This window comes from Camelus ferus, chromosome 15, assembly GCF_009834535.1.
Source record: "Camelus ferus isolate YT-003-E chromosome 15, BCGSAC_Cfer_1.0, whole genome shotgun sequence".
Taxonomy (NCBI): domain Eukaryota; kingdom Metazoa; phylum Chordata; class Mammalia; order Artiodactyla; family Camelidae; genus Camelus; species Camelus ferus.
The window spans coordinates 3,983,203-4,001,350 of NC_045710.1; positions in this window are offsets into that span (position 1 = coordinate 3,983,203).

Sequence of the window (18,148 nt, forward strand, 5' to 3'; positions counted from 1 at the left end):
TTAAAAAGTCACTAAAGGAATCCCAAATGTTGGGTTGTGTAGCCCAAGAAACATTTATTCCCCACCCACACCAAGCCCAGAGTGGACTAGTGGGCAGGTAGCCTTCAACGTGATCGCCCTCCTGCAGGACCTCGGAGTCCCCAGTGCGGTCGGGCTGGCAGACAGACAGAGGGGGAGGGGGCGTTTCAAGAGGAGGATTTCATGAATCAAGGAAGGGAGAGGCGAGCACGGCTCCCTGTGCGTTCCTCCGGCCACACTCAGCAGTGAAAGAGGTTAATCACACAGCCTGGGCTCCCCCGGAAGGAAGAAGCGTGGCTGCTACTTGCCACAGCACGATCGCATCACCGTAAGACGGCGAAGGGAAGTACATTAAAAGGCTCAAGGTTCTCTGGGCAGTCCTAGGTTAGAACTGGGCAGCGCCAAACCCAAAGTGGTCGGGAACGCTCCACTGACGGCTTTTTACAGAGAAGCCCCGGAAGCAGAGCAAGGAGGCGGCTGCCTCGCCGGGGAAGCGTCCGCGGCCGTCTGTGTGGTGGTGTCACTGTCTCGGATTCCAGTGTGCTGACCGTGGCCTGGGTTTCCGTTCGCTTTCATAAGCTCCGAGGCGTGGGAGCCCCCTCCTGTTTAGCTACTTCAACGTGATGTAACTGAAAAGTCCAGGGTGCACTGGCTTTGCTGGCCACAGAGCCAGTTGGGCTCAGGACAAAAACGTCCCCATAGCAGAGTTTCTCTTCTCCTCTCAGATCTAGCCCGCTTTCGTTGTCTCTGTTCTCAGGGTCTGCCGGGTGACAAGATGGCGGATGCCAGCTCCAGGCCACCTGCCCCTTCCTCCAGCACCGCCCCCCGCCAAACACGCACCCCTTCAAACGCAGGCCCTGGGCACGAAGGCCATCGTGCGGAACGCGCTCCACACCTGCTCCTGAACACTCTCTGTGGACACTGCAATGAGACGCGCTGACTGCTCCACCTGAGTCCTCTCCAAAACGCAGCGCTGAGAGTGAGAGCCGTTCTCTGGAGGAAATTCAGATACCACGGCCAGAACAGGATGCCTGGGGCTAGACAGGGAGATGCTCGGATGACCACTAACCTGAACCCCTCTCCTCCTCTCTCGCACCCCCTGACTGGCGGTAATAAGTGTGTAAATAGGAGAGGAACGCGAGTCTGCGTTTGCGGGAACCTGAGCCGGCCCTCGGTTCCCGGGGACAGGCCTTGGGGAGCACGGGTGTCTGGGGCACCCTTAAAAAGCAGCCTCGTGGGGGCTCAGACTGACTTTGGGAAGAGGAACGTTCTCCTCCCCCGGGAAACACACACCGCGAGAGTAACTTGGAGGTTTCCTGCTCACCTGCCCAAGGCCGTGACCACCTGGGCTCCGGCAGCCCTCCCGCGGGGACGGCCCGAGGGCTCGGGGGGGACGGGTGTAGCAGCCCGGGGACCCTCCCGCGGGAGGGCTGGCCTCCCTGTCCCCCGCGGTCCTTTTGCTTCTGTGTTTGTCTGGGTGGTTTTGACTGAAGTCTCGGTGATTCACAGTGAGTGTTGTGTTAGTTTCAGGTGTGCAGCAGAGGGACTCGGTTACACATAAACATACACGGATTCTTTTTCAGGTTCTTTTCCATTAGAGGTTGTTACAAGATGTTGCATATCGTTCCCTGAGCTGTGCAGTAGGACCTTGCTGTTTATTTTATGCATAGTCATGTGTCCCTGTTGATCCCAACTCCTAACTTACCCTTTTGGTTTTCACTTTCCTCTTTGAGGTGCTGAGTTCTTACTTGTCCTTTTCTCAGGAAGGGGAGAACTCGAGGGAAAAAAAGGAAAGTAGGCTCTCCATTTGCAGATGACAGACTGAGTCACTCAACTGGAGGTCAGGAGACTGACCTGACTTCACACACCAGGCCAATGGACGGGAGACACGTGACCACTACGTGAAGCTCGTCGCTCCGCAAGGTGAGCCCAGCCTTTCTTACCTGATTTTTCGGTTGTGTTTCTAAACTTCAGATTTGAAGATTCCACTGTTCCCACAACTTGAGGCAGATGTCGGGACTGAGTGGGTCCTGTGTTACCACTTTAATTCAGATTCTAGATTAAACAGTTTTGTGCAAAACCATCTGAGCCACCTGCTTACAGGACATGAACGCACAGACTTCTTTCTTCTTTCGGGTTCTTCGCACTGTGCTCACAGTCAACACCCTCCACAAACGCACCACCAAGCCTTCAGTAGCAGGTTAACAAAGCAAACGTAAAGGAAGACAAAAACTTAATGCTGTGAAAATCCTGCTTACTAAATAAAGGACTAAACGAAAGTGTTTTTCTGAAGTCTGTGTCTTACATACAAACAGACCTTCAGAATTCCCCTCTGAGATTCTTTCGCTATATTAACACATTCTCTCAAGGCCTGAAGTTTATTCTTTGAAACATCAGCCCAAAGAACAGTGCACTGGGCCTCAGAGGAATCCTTTAAGCTACTTTCTCCTCAGGCACAAAGTTTTACTTTTAAGGGACTAAAGAAAAGATCGTGAAGGAAAGATGGCAGTGAGCGCCCCCCTCCCCCCTCCCACCAAATCACTGAGTTAAATTGTTAGTTTTCATAAGGGGTCTCTACATTCGTACTCGAGGGCCGCATGCTTTATTTTAACACACACTGAAAGTGAAAGAAGAAATGATGATTTTGCTTCATCCATTACCTTCTGTAAACGCTTATGAACTTCCAGAGTGAAGACATCAGAATTACCATGTCATCTTAACTTAAAAGTTCCTCTTTCAAGCCACCCACCTGAATTTTCTTTCCCTCATGCCCACCCACCTCTGTTGGGGAGAAGGCCCATCAGATTTTTAAGGCTCCCAGATGATTCCGATGATCAGCAAAAGCATTGGAAATACCAAGTTAAAGTGCCCCAACCATGGAAGCAAGCCTGTTTAAATGCTTCCATAATCATTATATAAAACGATGAAACCAGAGGCATGTTATTCCGCAGCGGGTGCCCGCTAAGGCAAGGTGGGGAGACATGAACCGCCCCATCCAAATGTGCACAGCAGAAGTCCAGATCCCACAGAGCAGCGTGTAGGTCCTCACTTCCCCCAGCCTGGACCTCAGACCAGCAGCTCTGGCACCAACTGGGCGCTTGCTGGAAAGGCAGATGTGCCCAGTTCTACGAATAAGAATCTGCATGAGGGACCGATCACGAGGTGACTCCTACTGGTAGGAAATGTTGAGATGCCTTAGGTTCCACTCCTCGGCTGCCCAGCAGGAGCAACTGCGACAGTCTGGGCGATTCCGGGTTCCCACCCCGGAGACATGAGGTCAGGTTCTAGGGGTGGAGCCTGGGCACTGGCGTCTTGAAACCAATGCCCACTTCTACCTGGTAATAGCACTGTTGATGCTAAAGAAGGAAGGCTGTCCTCCCACTGTGTGCTGGCAAGGCGATGAGTATCTTCTCCCACGAGTCAGGCGGCGGAGCTCAGGGTGCTGCCTGCACCCTGGCTGGGGACAGACTTAGGCTGTACACCCTGAGTGCACACAGGCCAGCTCCTTCCTTTCCTCCGTACCCATGAGATCAGACCGAGGCTTTGCTGGTGAGGAAAGTACGACAGATCTCCTCTGACGGTCCTCAGTGCTCCCTCTGTGAGCGGTACTTCTCACCGTAGTAACTAATCTGGGGTCTGTCTCTTTCATTTCATCAGGCAACGAAAACTGTTTCCATATTTTTTTTTTTACAAGTGGAAGAATTAAGCTAAAACGTATTATCAGGCCTCTAATCTTAGGCCAATAACGTTTCTTTTTAAATTCAGAGAGGCAGGAAAGAAAGAAGTAAATGCTCCCTTCACAACCGCACTCTCTCTAACACTCTGAGTGCACGCTAAAGCTTAGCCCTGGCAGAGCATCACGGCCTTGAGTCTGTCGAACTCAAGGTCAGAGGATGTGACTGGCCCCAGAAGGCAGAGTGTTGAATGAATCAACTCAGATTCCTCAGCTGCAGGCTAGCTGAAGTGGGTGCAGTTTGGGTGGCTTGGAGCCGTAGCCACCAGCATCGCTGTCAGGTGCTGATCTTCACGGTCTCCTCCTCCTGAGAGGTCACTAGGTCAGCAAGGAGGGCTTCCTTTTGTTCTTAAAGATCTTCCATAGCATCGTCTGCCAGCCCTGGCCTCCCCTCCTCACATGAGACAAGAAAGAGCCCAAGAGATACTCAGAATTGTCACTCATTTAAAACCATCTCAGCCTTGTCACACCCACGGACACTCATGCAATGAGCTGTGACTTACGGAGTGTTTTTACACAGGGCGCCACGTTTAATCCCCTCCCTCCCCTCTGGGTCCTTACTTCTCATCAGTTTCCCGGCAAGGACTGAAATGGCTTTGTCACCTCATGTGCATGTGTTGATCTGGAGGCTACATGTCCTTGAATTGCTGCTTCAAATCATTGAAGATGCAAAGTTACCCTCAAGGTCCAAAACTGACTTAGGAGCACCCACGAGGCAGGCGGGGAGGCCAGGTGGCCGGGCAAAGACGCACAGCTAATGCAGACCACGGCCTCGGTGCTCGAATGAGCGGGGAGTTCACGTGATGATGCAAAAAGCATTTTTCAATGAAAGGTTTTAAACAGCAAAAAGCAGCATGTATAGTAACACAGTGAGTAACTCAGATAATGACATTTTTAGGAGGTTTAATGTTGAAAACAGGGGGAAAGAACCCTGAGATAGGAAAGCGAGTTCCAATGTTCACCCCAATGAATCCTGAGCAATAGCGTTCTGTCCCTGGCCTCGCCGCACTCGCCCGGAACAGGAGGAATTTGCTTAAGACGTCACAATGCCTCCTCCAGCTCTAAAGTCTACAGTCTGGGGTGAGCAGACTTCACGTTACGGGGGAGGGCTGAGCTGGCCCCTGCGGATGGAAAGGATTTGATACTAAAGTGAGGCAGGAAGAGCAGAGGCTTGGGAAGCATGCTGTGATGTGTGATGCCACACAAGTTTCAACTCTGAATCCTCCACGTTAATACTTCTCTGAGTTATAATGACCCTCTCCAGCTAACGTAGCCTGGAGTCGATTAAGTGCAGATACTAATTCCAAGTGCTCTTGGTTCAGAGTGCACTTACGTTCTGCATAAATTCCCTCACCACCATTTACTGATATTACAGTACTTACCGCGCAATATCCAGTTATCTCTGAGCACGTCTGAATGCAGAACTAAAGTGCGCAGGCGAGGGGCGGTTCTTGCGTTCCTGTTATTGCTGTTGCTGGATCCACCTTTGCAGTGCTCTTGGGGTCTAATCCAGGGCCTCGGGGCTCACAGGTGCTAAACAAGTGCTTGCTGAATCTGAATCTATTGCTAAACAGAATTAGGGAGAAGCAACATTGTAAAATTATTATACATCAATAAAAAATGGTAAAAAAAAAAGAATTGGGGAAAAGCAAATGCACTTTTCTCATCCTCAGGACGGGGAGAAGGTGAGGAGTGCAATATAGTCAAAAAGGAGCATTGTGGGTCATTCCTTTGGACCAGGGGCTGCAGTAGGACCACTTGAAGATTGAGCCTGTCCAGAGCAACGTGGCTTTGACCATGCCGCTGCCGGCTTACGCAGTTAGCCACAAGCCCCACCTCCCCCTATTACCTTGCCACTAGGCTACCTTGCCTTTAGCTTACCAGCTCTGACCCAGAAATCATTTGCATTTGTAACTTCAGATCTAGAAAGCAATCAGAGCCCAGAAAAGATCAGATTTAACATCTGTCTGCTAACAGTTTAGCCTGACAACCAAATCCATTATTTTGGAGCTTTTAAAACATTTAAGCAAATACAGCGAGGCTCTGAACCAAGTATCAAGTGACTCCTCTGAGTCTCTCAACGCAAAGCTGCCAGGATATGAAGCTTGGCCATCAGGCTTCTTACAAGTGGCGTCCGAGGAACATTTGTGAAAATATGCCATTGGTTTTTCCGCACATGCTCTTTGATTCGGGGCCTTCTTTTTCTTTCCGAGTAAGAAATATCTTTGAAACAAACTTTGGCAGAGATAGGATAATGTTTCTCCAGATGTGCATAATGCAGATGCTCTGTCAGACCCTCCCTGTAAAAGCCCATCGCTTAGCATCGCGATCCTGGGAAAGGTCTCAAATCTCTTTGCATCTCCATTTCTTCCTTTGTCAAGTAGAGAAGCAACGCCTACTTGATAGGGTTATTTTAAGAGCTCAAGCACTAATGCTTATCGAGTGTGTACGGGGCTTCAGGCCCCGCGCTAAGTGTTATACGTGCGCCAACTCACATCACATCACAACAACCCAGGGGACTCTGAACTGTTACTACTACCCCAGTTTACACATGTGGAGACTCAGGTGTGGGGCACAGGAAGTTGCTCCAGGTTGTACCTGTGAGTGGGAGAGCCAGGACTCAAAGTGAGGCAGCCTGAGCCTGAGACCCGCCCCCACCCCCGCAGCCTCACGCCCGTGGAGTGTTCAACATGGTGGTCCTCTCTTCTGTCGGACCTCTTCTTGACGCCTTTGTCACTGTGTCATCAGAAATTGTCGGTTACCCTGAGATATTGAATATAGTTCCCTGTGCTGCGCAGTAGGACCTCGTTGTTTATCTTTCATGTATAGTAGTGCGTATCTGCAAATCTCAAACTCCCAGTTTATCCCTCCTCCCCGTTTCCCCCTGGTAACCAGAAGTCTGTTTTCTACGTCTGTGAGTCCATTTCTGTTTTGTGATTATACTTTTAAAAAAAAAGGAAATTAGATGGGCGGTTTTGTAACTCCAGAACAACATGAAAATTGTCGTATGTGACTTTTCCACAAAAGCAAGATTTCCAAATATATTGCCGTATCAATTCTTAATTGTATTTCAAATGTTGGACCCAGATACAGTTACTTCTCTTCCTATATTCCTGTTCTTATCCCAAAGATCAAAATGTCATTCATTGTGTCACCAGTGGAGCAAAACTGATGTTTTGGCTACATAGGTCGAGAGAATTCATTTACTTTTTCAGTAGACTTCCTCATTTATTCAGTATTTCCAAATACAGGAACACTTTCATAATATAATTTTACAAAAAACAGAAAATATCTTTCTATATTCTCAAAATTATTTTTCAAATTAAAACATTTTTTGCAGAAAATTTTGTAACGTGTTACGTATGCTCCTTCTGTAAGTTAGAATATCATTGCTAATAGTTTAATAGTTTAATGTTTTTCTTTATTTTTTACTGATTTAATCTCTTGATAGATGAAGGTAAATATGTGCATTGGCCTGTGCAAAACACAACATTGCACCAAAGCTAAGATGTGCACGACTGTTTTCCCTTATTTGGACATACGTATTTGTGGCCTTTTGTTATTTGTTTGGGAGAGTTTGTATCTTCTCTGTTAACGTCACGTTATACACTGTCTATTCTAATTTCATTAACGCGCTTGCTTCTAGCAAACTGCTACCTGCAACCATGTCTTCTTACAACAGCTTAGCTGAGAAAGCTAATGAACAATTGAGAATTTGGCGTTTAATGTAAGAGCAAATAGGTAAACAGTATCAGCCTAATGGGTTCTCTTATAGGGAAGTTGCACAAGCATTAGTGCATGGATTCAGATAGTGCAGAGTCTCACGAGGTGATCCTCCTCTTTCCAAGGTTCTTCTCAGTGTTCCAGGCAGTTCAGATGGCCAGGTGAGTAACTGCTGGATGGAAGAGGATTGGCTGTATCTGTCTTTGACCATTAATGTACCCAAAGTGGATAATCATCTTGCAGCAGCTCTGTGGACTTGTCTGCACAAGCTAAGTGCTCTCTCCTCATTATCCTCCCAAATAAGTGCCTGCATCCACTGACTGGTCTGGACAAGGGACGTTGACAGGCTGTAATTCTCATTCCTCTGATGCACCTGTCAGTGACGATCATCTTTCTGAGAATGATGGATGATGTGAACAGTGGACTCCAAAAGGACTCCTGAGCTTTCAGTGGGCCTGACCCTTTAACTAAAAGCTCTCAGTAATAGGAAACTGTTTGCTAGGAAGGAGAACTGGCTCAGTGTCAGATATAAGCTAAAGATGGCTGGGCTGTAACAGGTGATTTTCATGAGTAATAATGCAGAGTCACCAGAGTCTGGGCATCCGTGGGCATAGCTCAGATGACAAGAAGATGAATATTGAGCTGGGGAGATTGTTGCAACGTTAGGGATTCAATTAAAACATCTTATCAAATTAAAAGGATTACAGAGGATCCAATGAGTTCCCGAAAGCATGCTAGACACATTAATCATGGGAACGGCCGAGCCCTGGTCCCTGCAGGAAGGCACTGTTGGAACACAGCCATGTGGCTCTTTTCGCACCAACTCCCTGAGATATTCTAAAAATTAGACACATTTCCACTGCCAAGTCATCAAAAACAAACCTCAGGCTATTGAGGCTTAACCAGGAAATAATCTTCTTTTTAACATCTTCAGAGAGTAGGTGATAATTTATGAACATATTGTGAGAAAATCTGATCATTTTTGTTTGTTTGCTCTCAAAATCCCACCTACCCCAGGCTGCTTGGTTACCTCCCCGCACTCCGGAAGGAGGGGTGGGTAACAGTTTGGACATTTTTTCTGGCAGTAACATCTTAGCACCCAGGCTGTTTGTCATCTCCTGGAACACTCTGCCCATTTTTCTTTTCAGCTCTTCCAAGAGATTAGATTAGAACCTTAAAAGAGATCAAAGATAGAATGGATTCTGAATTAGTGATTTAGTTACAGGCAGGGAAGTGCTTGAAAAGGGTGTGTCAAAGAGCATATATACTTCATAATACGATGCCTAAACACAGGGGCCTGGGAATTCTATGAGCTGTGTTGTCCAAGATGTGTGTACGTGTTACCAACGGTCACGATTTCGGAGAAAACAAACGTAACATCAGGTTAAGGAGCTCACATGCTTGGGAAACTTTATGAAAGAACAGATGACTGTGAAGATGTTTCTATAACCAAGGAAAATCTGAACCAGGGGCAGTGGTCAATGTGTGTCTCAGTGTGAAACTAGACTGTTTGCCTAAGTGCGTTGGGGTGTTGATGACCTAGGAATTTTAATGATAACTTTTGATATAGAATTCATTTTCTCATTTTCCACTCATTCAGCATGCCTTGAGCATCTAATGAGTACCAAGCATGAGTCAGACACTGAAGAATCACAGACAAACAAACCTTTTCTCCCGTCTCAAAAGATTCACAATCTAAATGGCAAGAGATATAGAGAATGTTTGTTTCCGCGTTGTACCTGGGCAGGGTACGCGATCGCAGAACGAGAAGCCACGAACTCTGCCCTGTGAGAGTCCAGAGGAGGCTGTGTGTGCTGAGTTGTCAAGTTAAGAGCCCGTCCGTGCTCATCAGGTCCAAGTGATGCTATGTACTCACCAGATGTGTGGACAAAAGTAACAGGGTGTCTAGCTAGGAAAGCAGGCAGCAACTGGATTGAGGACACGTTTACCAAGATGCAGAATGTGAAAATTATTCTCTCATGATGGAGAGCGGTGGAACGTTTCAAAGCCCAAGAAGGAAACGCTCCGGTTTCAGTTGTGAGGATCAGTCTGGCGGCCCTGGAAAGCGCGGACTGGGGAAGGGCAGGGCTCAGAGGCAAGCAGGCCTACTCCCAGCCGATGGTGCAGATGTGAGTGAGACGTGCCGTGGAATGAAGGAGCCGGGGATTTCTGAGAGGTGTGGTGTTTGATGACTCATTGTCAAGGGGGGACGTGGAGGGAGGGGCATCTGGAAGTCTGGTAGGCTTCGTGTAAGTCACAGCCTTAGTTGACATAAGGATAGAGAGAAGCAAAGATAGGGGAAGTGATTTGCATTTTTCAAGTGCTCTGACACTGTCGGGCACTACGCCAACTCCTTTCTGTGGATTATCTTATTTCATCCTTACAATAACCCTGTGGAAGGAAGCACTGTTAACATTTGTATTTTATACATGAAAAATCAAGGTTTGGAAAAGTTACGCAGCTCTCCCTAGTCATGCAACTGTTAAATAGCAGGAAGAGCGAAAATAGCCCTGTCTTTGTCCGTTACATGAAATCACAGTGACCAGTCATACGGGATTTATCACGCCTCCCTCCTCTCTCTCTCTTCACGGGAAGACAGACTCCTTAAGGAAAAGATCTGTGTGCTATTCAGTTTGTATCTTCCCCGGCAGCTGTTAAGTTCCTAGTGCGTAGTAGGTACAAAATAAGTTCATGGCTTGAGGCGCGATTAAACCTTGGACGCAGAGCTGTTAGCACTGCCAGGGACGATACTGTCACTGCTCCTGGTCCCTCTCCTTTCAATTCCTTATTCATTGGCGGTCGGTTGGGCCTAGAGGGAAGCACAATCAAACACGGAGAGCAACTGCCAAGAAAGTGCCAGGTAATTCAAAAGAGCGCCTGCTGCCTGTGGGGGACACATCCATTTTCTTTAGGAGCCAGCGCGGAAGTTGCTCGCATCACGGCAGCTCCCATTTCAGTGGCCACTATCGAGTTTCACGGCCGCCTCCAACTACAGGAGAACTTAGGAGGTAGTTCAGGTCCTGGACAGCCAGTCTCCCTTCCAGACTCTATCACCAAAGGACGAAAGGTGGGGTGAGTATTGTAGATGAGCATCAAGTGTGACTGCAGCTGATGCTAGACCTATATAAGGAGCTTCTGAGGGCATGTATCCAATGAGGCTGCTTTTTTCAGTCAGATCAAGACCAATTTGCTAATATCACCTTAAAATATAGTCGTTTCAACAATACGCAACTCTCTTTAAAAGGAAATGTTGCTTTGTAGTAGGAGGGTTATAGGCTCTAGAGAAAAACAGGTCTGGTTTTGTTCCCTGGTTCACTGATTGTGCGATCTCACTCTCAGGGCCCAAGTTTGTAAAATAGATCCTAAGTAGATTCAAAGAGAAGGCTCACACAAAGGTCCAGATCCACAGTAGGACACCAGTAGATCAAAAACATTAGTTCTTCTCCTTCATTGTAAAACAGGGATTTAAAAAATCCATGTTAAAATGTGGAGGGATTTTTCAATGCAGGCAACAGGCAAGCTAAATAGGATGTAACTCTCAGGTTATTTTCTTTTTTTCCTCTTCAACTCTGCTGAGGTCTAACTGACAAATACACTGTATATGTTGAAAGTGTACAATGTGATGCTTTGATACATGTGTACATTGTGGAATGATTACCACAATCAAGTTACTTAACACATTCATCACCTCACATCACATTTTTTGCAGGGTAAGAACACAGGTCTACCGTCTTCGCAAATTTCAAGTATATAATGGAGTATTGTTAACTGTAGCCATCAAGCTGTAAGTTAGATCCTTAAAGTTTATTAATCTTACATTTGTTCCCTTTGATCAACATCTCCCCGTCTACCCTCCCTGCCAGCCCCTGGAAGCCACCATTCCACTCCCGGTTTCTTTGAGTTCAGCTTTTTCTGAATTCCACATATACACGTACAGTAATTTCTCTTTCTCTGGCCCATTTCACTGAGTATAATGCCTCTCAGTTTCACCTGTGTTTTATCAGATGGCAGGATTTTCTTTCTTTTTCATAGCTGAATACTTCATTGTATTTGAATGGATAAGGAGAATGAGGCATGTATTTTATAGGAACTACATTAGCACTGCTTGTTTGAAAAACTGGGGGAGGGAGGGATACTAAAAAAAAAAAAAAAAAAAAAAAAAAAACCCTTTGGATCAAATACCAAAAGTGATTCAAGACAGCTTGTGGGTGTGACAGCCTACACTTGCCAAAGCAGGCAGGACGTTAATCCCTGCTCATTGGCAGGACTATGGCATCCAGTTCACTTGATTCCATAGTCACATTTTAAGAGCATGAGAACCTTGATTCATATAGTGAATGAGTCTTCCCCTGATTCTTGGTCGTCAACCCCACTGTCTTGACATGCTTCAGAGTACAAGGGAATTGCAGGCGGGAGTTTTGTGACATTTCCTTTGACAAATGATTGTTTCCAGAGAGCCCAGCTCAGTGAAAGTTTGTTCCAAGATAATGAGTTTCAGGTGTACACAAATTGGTAGCAGCCCCCGTCCTGCCCACATTTGCCACAGTGTCATTGTAGACCCTGGGCTGGGCACCACAGTGAAGCCAGCTGGCAGCCCTCAAAGATGCCAGCAGGGTAGGTCACACCCAGAACACAAGTTCACTCTCTCATAAATGAGGACTGAGGCAGGTTAATCTCTGCCTTTTGTTCATCCACTCATTGTGCTAAAAAGGAAAAGGATAACACATGATGCACTGAATAAAAACTCATGATGTTCAAGACCCAGTGTGGTTCCATGCTGTGGGGCATCCCGGGGCGGTGACCGCCGCACACAGTGCGCTGGGACTTGGCTCTGAGTGACTCACCCGACGCATCCCTTGGGTTTCTGTCTGTTCTGCTCCGAGCCTGCGCAGCAAGTGGTTTGCTGGTCACTTTCCTGCCTTTGGACTCACCTTGCTTACTGCACAACTTGACGGGGTGAGCCAGGCCCTCTGCTGTGACCTTCCTCCAGGACCGCGAGCACAGACCCGTCAGAAGGACGTCAGACGCACAGCGCTCTCCATCCTGTGAGAGTGCCAGCACAGCCGCAGCCCTGAGGACAGGCCAGGCGCCCCACCCAGAGGCCGTCAATCCACAGAATGGCCACCAGCCTAGAGTCCAGTCACGCTGACAGCGATTCAGAGCATCAGTCAAATCCGCCCTCACGACGTCTGCCAAAACCTTGGCAGTTCATAACCAGGGCAGAAAATGAAGGAGTCCCAGTGAGAAGCTTTAAAGGGGAAACCTGTGCAGTGGGTCAGTATCACAGACAGCAGAATCAGGGCCCCAGGAAAACCTCGTCCCCTTGCGGCTGCGGACCACCAGCGCAGCTGGACCCTGAGTCTCCCTCCAGGTCACGCCCCAGACGAGCAGCCGGTTCAGTCTTCTCCATTTTCCCTCATCTCTACAACAAGGTCAAGTTTTCTGCGTTACCCATGAAATTCTGAGTTTGTCGGTTTCTTTCTGGTCACGACCTTGGCTCCTCTCAGTCTCATTTCTCACGGTCCCCCAGCAGTGCCACATTCACTGAGTTTCTTAGAGTAAGAAACAGCTCGCCTGCTCTCTGCTCCCCCCAGGCTGCTCTTTGGAGATGCTCACGTTCAGCACACCCTGGATACCTGGTCCCTCACCAGGAACCAGACACATCCCCCAGCGGCTCCTGCATCCCAGCGTGTGCTGAAGGTGGGACCTGAAGATCGCTAAGGTTCTGATTCATTTACCACCACACACCTAGAACACCCAGGAGCACTGGGCGGTTCGGTGGGAAGCCACCTCCCCACTAATAACTGGGGAAACAGAAGACCCTCAAATGACTGCACTTGCAGAGGGGGAGCACGGCTCAGTGGCAGCGCACATGCTTAGTATGCAAGAAGTCCTGTGTTCGATCCCCAGGACCTCCATTAAAAAATACACACACACACACACACCCCTAATTACCCCCAAAAGGTACTGCACTTCTGTCTTCTCTGATGTCTAGATTTCCTTGGCAATTGATGGCTTCTGGCCACCAACTTCATACAGTGGCAAGACCAGTGGACTGGGAGTCAGAAGAAGCTGATTCTAGAACCTAGATTGGCCACATTATGGCCTGGGGATATATTTAATATTGTTGGGCTTCAAATATCTCAGATGCAAACTGGGAGTGTACCCAGAGCACTACGGTATCGAAGTAAGAGCTAATCCAGCACTACGTGGCATTTCTTAAATGTGGTGAACATAAACTCATCGTTTTCAAAACCTTCCCTAAAACCTATGGTGGTTCCCTTGAGTTCATTTTTTAAGATGTTAATATAATTTTTCGAGGCAGATACACATGTTACAGAACTCTGGGAACATTACTTTAAAGTTAGCTATTTTTTCAGCTTCACTGTCTGCATGTGAGGGGTGACAACATAATTTATCTCAGTGGGAGGACTGAGCATTCATTTGGGAAAATACTTTAACGGCCTTTGGTTATATAAAGATCTTAAGTAACTGAGCCAAGCATAGAAGGCAACTGAAGAAAAAAGAAGAGAGAAAGAACAATTATTGTACAGATCACTCTTTCCTGAGGGGTAGGAGTGAGGGGACAGACACATCACTGCAGAGATTCTATTTTGGTCTGTAACGATTTTCCTGTCTTCCTCTGGTACATGTGAGAGAAGGTGGATGAGGGACCTGGAGCCAGGGAAAGAGTGAAGGCAGGAGTGGGGTCTCTGTTCTGAGGAAGAAATCCAAGCCGCAGACTGGTAGCCAAGAAGATGTCAGATGTCAGCCCCTGGAGGCCCTCAAGGAAAGAGCATGCTCGACAGATTTTGCTTTTTCATTTTTTATTTTTTTAATTTTTAAAAGCCAGCTATGAAGTGCAGCTTTGTTAATCATTGTAGCATCCCAGCTTTGTGGAGCAGAGCGAGAGGATGGGTCTGCGTCCGTGCCTGAGACAGGGCCACGGGAGGGCGCACCCTTCCTTCCCGCCTAGTGACCCTGAGGCCCCTGGAGAAGGCGGCAGCTCTGTGTCCCGGGTGTGGGGGGTCCCCAGGGGCAAGTTCGCAGGAGTGATGCCAGGAGCTCGTGCACAGAATGAAATGTGACAAGATGAGAAAGGTGAAGCTGAGGGATTCAAAGTCCTGGCAGTTTTCAGAAAAACAGAGGAAGGCACCCCAATACGAGCAGGTGTTTTCTGCCGCCATGCAGAGCTCAGATGCTTTACTGAACATGAACCCATCCCTGAGGTCCCGGAGATGCAGCCGACCTGGGCCTCTCGTTACATCCCCAGAGGTGGAAGTCTTACCAGCGAGACAAGGCAACACAACGTCCTGAAAAAGAGAGCTGGCTTTGAGCCCCTGTGGCCTTGGGTAAGTTGCTTCTATTCTGGGACTCAGTTTCCTCAACAGTGTCCTCGGGGGTTCCTGTGAGAGGCGGGGGCGGGTCTGTGAAGAGCTTGCACGTACTCAGCGAAGGGCAGCCACTGCTGGGCGTGAGGAGGGGCACGCCCGCCCCGCGCCTGCTGGCGATCCCGGGGGGCAAACGTGGAGGGTTCGTTTTGAGATGCGCTTATGCCTGAAGCTCAGGCTTCTGGAGGGCAGTGCCTGCCTCACCTACGTTGTGCTGAGGGGTTAATATGAGGCTATGGTTTCCACCTATAAATCCTATTAAGTCTGAATCCCAGTTACTCCACGGTAACGCATAAGAAACCAGGTTGCCATGGCAACTTCGCTCTGCCACTCACCCCCGTCCTAGACCCCAGCGCAGGGGATCCAGACACAGTGCCTTCCCCGGGCTTCATTCTTCAGCCTGGATTCTCTTCCCCTTCCAGCATCCAGAGGCTCACGGGCGGGAGACTGTGGGGGCAGAGATTGCCTTGTTAGGCTGGCCCAACGTTAGGTGGTGACTAGAAATCTAATAGACAGATGTACGTCATATTAGGCAATTTTACATTGAAAAATTCTATATATCCCAACGCTTTTAGTAATGACTATGTTTTAATATAATAGTTGGAGGCAAACATAGGGATAATCTTCAAGCATATTTCCCTTGACGACTGTGTGGTATCCACTCTGCCCTGTTCTAAATAAAACCCTTTCATCATCCGGTTCAAAGCTCTATTTTCAACATTCAGCAAATAAAACACACCTCCCTCACTTGAGAACTCTCTCACTGAATTTAGCTCGGATGCATGTTTCAGATCCCCGCTTGTGCAGCATGATTACCTCTGTTATTGTAAGGTGCACCCATGTCCCAAACGATTTGAATTGTGACTTCTACACAAAGAGAAAGATACTTCATCATGAGACCTTTCAGAGAGATTAGAGGATCCAAATTGTTTACCCTGCTGGCCAGATTATGACAGCAGAAGAACTGTGTGCTTTTGTATGCTTTTCGAGCTATAGTTTTTCTCTCTTTTCTTTTTTTTTTTTTTTTTTTTGACACTTTTGCTTCTTTTCCTACATTTATTGTGTTCAAAGAGCACAGAGTTTTAGATGCAGGGACAGAACTCCTGGCTTTTAGAAGATTGGCAGACATCAGGACTCATCTGCTGACATGGGGCAGAGACATCATAATTGCTGCCTGGCCCTGGCACTTTCTTGATCTTTTTGCTTTCAAGCACCATTTACCACTTTATCTAAGGACATGCTTCTTCCTGAGGAATATATTATTAACATTTCCAAGGGGATAAAATGACCTTCAGCCGTGTGGACACGTTCTTACAGATCCTGCCTGGAAATTCATTTAAAAGGAAAATCATTAGGCTCTGTCAGCCTTTCTTGCTTGTTTGTTTTTTAAATTTCCAATACACAATAAATAAATTTTATTTACTTATTTAATATAAGTATGTCACATGTAATTTGGGACAAATTTGCATGGGACATGGCTGTGTCATTCGCATCATATAATTATCAAACCCAGCTGAGAAAGGAAACATTGAAAATGTTATTGCATGATTAATAAACATAATTTATAAAACATTCTTAAAAAGAACAATGAACTTAATATTCAAAGTAACTAGACATGAAGGTATGGTTGTTATCTCTGTTCTGCAAATGAAGAGAGTAGATTTCAGGAATGTTCTGAAGATTTCTGAATTCATAGAGCCAATAAATAATGGCAGACCCAGGACCAAATATCCTTTGGTTGTATCACTGTCTTCATCAGACGCTGCTGAGATCCTAGTGCATGCCAGAGAGGTCAGCCTCCTTGCTAAGGTCGAGATTCCCTGCCCCACTCTTTAGGGAGATTGTGTCATAAGGCAGACGGATACATTAGCCAAGAAATCACCGTATTGTGTGATGCATGCTGTAAAAAGAAAGAGCATTCACATTCGTCTCTCTGGGAGACTAGGGAAAGCTCCCAGGAGGGTACTGTACCTGATCTCGGGTTGAAAGGATGCTACTGTCTCATAGACTAGTGAGGCTAGTGGGAGAAGCACACTTAACCATAAGGACTAGCACAGGAAGAGCCATGGGAGCCGGGAGCTGCCTCACATGCTCGTGGATGACGGGGCTGAGACAACGGGAGTCCACCTTATTATTCACTCTTGGTGTTGTACACTCTGTAGGTCTTGGCAAGCTTCTAACAGCACATATCCACCATTACAATATCATAAAGAATATTTTCACTGCTTTAAAAAATCCCCTGTACTCTGCCTTTTCATCTTTTGAAATTCATTTCAACAATCACTGAACTTTTTATCGTCTCTGTTCTTTTGACTTTTCCAGAGTGTCATAGAGTTGGAATCATACAGAATGTTGCCTTTTCAACTTGACTTCTTTCACTTAAAAAAATGCATCTAAGGTTTCCCTGTATTTTTTCATGGCTTAATAGCTTATTTCTTCTTAGTGCTGAATAATATTCCACTGTCTGGATGCACCATTATTTATTGATCCATTCACCTACTGAAGGACATCTTGGTTGCTTCCAAGTTTGGCAATTATGAGTGAAGCTGCTCTAAACATCCATGTGCAGTTTTTTGTGAGGACGTAAGTTTTCCACTCCTCTGAGTAAGTACCAGGGAGCACAGCTGTTGGATAGGATAATAAAAGTATTTTCAGTTTTGTAAGAAATGGCCAAGCTGTCTTCTAAAGTGGCTGCACCATTTTGCATTCCCACCGCAATGAATGAGTGTTCCTGCTGCTCCACGCCCTCATCACTGCTTGGCGGTGTCGCTGCTCTGAGTTTTGGCCTTTCTAACAGGTGTGCAGTGATATCTCACTGATGTTCTAATTTGAATTTCCCTGAGGACGTGTGACATGAGGCATGCTTGTTTGCCATCTGTATATTTTCTTTGGTGTGGTGCCTGTTAAGGTCTTGGTCCCATTTTTTAATGAGGTTTTTGGCTTTCTTATGGTCAAATTTTAAGGATTCTTTGTATGTTTGGGATAAAAATATCTTATCATACGTGTATTTTGCAAATATTTTCTCCCAGTTTTCTAAGTGGCTTGTCTTCTAATTCTCTTGATATTGTCTTTCACAGAGCAGACGTTTTCGATTTTAATTGTCCAACTTGTCAATTCTTTCCTAGACTGTGTCTTTGGTAAGTTGTATCTAAAAAAGCGTAACCATACCCAAGGTCATCGAGGTTTTATCTGATATGAACTTCTAAGGGTTTTATTATTTTAAAATATTTTATCTATTTATTTTTATTGAAGTATAGTCAGTTTACAAAGTTGTGCTAATTTC